General features: G+C 29.2%; 1 long non-coding RNA gene across 1 annotated transcript; it reads left to right on the top strand.

Moving 5' to 3' along the window:
• The first annotated feature begins 246 nt into the window (after positions 1-246).
• On the top strand, positions 247-1,557 carry LOC106109927. The gene is made up of 3 exons (XR_001226044.1): positions 247-411; positions 911-972; positions 1,083-1,557. It is a non-coding gene; the product is annotated as an uncharacterized LOC106109927 (long non-coding RNA).
• Positions 1,558-1,563: the final 6 nt, after the last annotated feature.

The following is a 1,563-nucleotide window of genomic DNA, read 5'->3' as shown; positions in this document are numbered from 1 at the left end:
AATGTTATTATAGGTTTTAAAATACTGTCTTTAAAATATTAAACATAACTTTATTTGAATTTGTAACATTAGGAAACATCCCCATTAGACCAAAAAGGTGTGGAGTGTATCGCTGATCCTTTTTTTTTGAACGACATTCCGCTATTTGATACGGAATGTCGTCCATTTGTGTGGTCTGTGTTTTCGCTGTGAGGTTAGTCTGTGTGTGTATTGTGCAGAGTGTTTAAACTAGTTATCCTAAGGGTTTTCCTTAGTGATGTATTATGTGTCGTCAGCTCCCTCTGTCGACGACATTCCCCCTGCTGTCAGAGAAGCTGGCGCAGGTCGGTCAAGTGATATCGCTGGAGTTAACGCGAGTTGGCTGTGCGCTCGTTCGCTTCGCGACGCCCGCGCACGCTGAGGCCTGTTATTGTATCCTTTTTGTTATCTGGGGTTTACTTAAATAAACTGGGGTTTATTTAAATAGACTGGGGTTTAGTTAAATAAACTGGGGTTTACTTAAATAAACTGGGTTTAACTTAAATGAACTGGGGTTTATTTAAATACACTGGGGTTTACTTAAATGAACTGGGGTTTACTTAAATAAATTGGGGTTTACATAGCTTTTAATTGGGAAAAAATGATTAGTCAATCTTTGGTAAATAGGGTTGGTACCAATAACACAAAGGGCTTATATCTAAAATGTAAACTTCCAAAATTCAAAATTCCAAAATAATATAATATAGGAGGAGGAGAAAGGAGTTAAATGATCTAGTTGACACAAGTAAATGTTTTTGAATAAATTGACGACTAGGTGACGACGCTATCCAATTTTTGTGTTGTTCTAAATTATTTTTGAAATAACATGAAATACAGTTTTTTTAATGATTAGTATAATAAAATATAATAATTTCTTTAACATTCAATTCAGTACAATACAATAAATTGTTCGTGATGGGAAATACTATAGAAGTGAAGTTTCTGTAACTTAAGGTATGTATTAAGTTATAATTTAGATATACATTAAGTGATATAATCTTTATTGAGATTAATTTAATTTAGATATATTAATTTTATCTTAAAGTATGTTCTTTACATTGCAGGCTGCAACTTACATGGATAATGTTAGAATTAAGTTATCTTAAGTTATTTTAGTTTAGTGTAAGATGAATAAGCTATATCGATAAGTTTGTTTTAATTATATTTGGTTAATGAATTAGTGATATTTCAAATACGAAACTTATTTTTTTAAGTTATTAAAAATAGATTTTTTAATATGAAATTTAAGGCCAAACTTGGAATATATGACGAATTCGCATGTTCCTTTGATTTTTAAAGCATTTTAAGTTCTTTTTACACATTTTTTGATTGAAATTTTATTAAATTAAGTGAGATGTTACGATAGTTAAAAAAGTGATTGTTTTTGTTATTTAAAAAAAATCATCTTAGTGAAGTGTAACTTTATTAAGTAGTATTTTTATACTAAATAATGAAATAAATTATAGCCTAAACTAATTTAAAATCCTGGCTTCAATCGTTTTATTAATTCACTTTTCTAATAGCAAATTAATTAGTTCCTTATAT

This window comes from Papilio polytes, unplaced genomic scaffold, assembly GCF_000836215.1.
Source record: "Papilio polytes unplaced genomic scaffold, Ppol_1.0 DF821014.1, whole genome shotgun sequence".
Classification (NCBI taxonomy): Eukaryota; Metazoa; Arthropoda; class Insecta; order Lepidoptera; family Papilionidae; genus Papilio; species Papilio polytes.
This window is presented reverse-complemented; position numbering and strand designations above follow the sequence as displayed.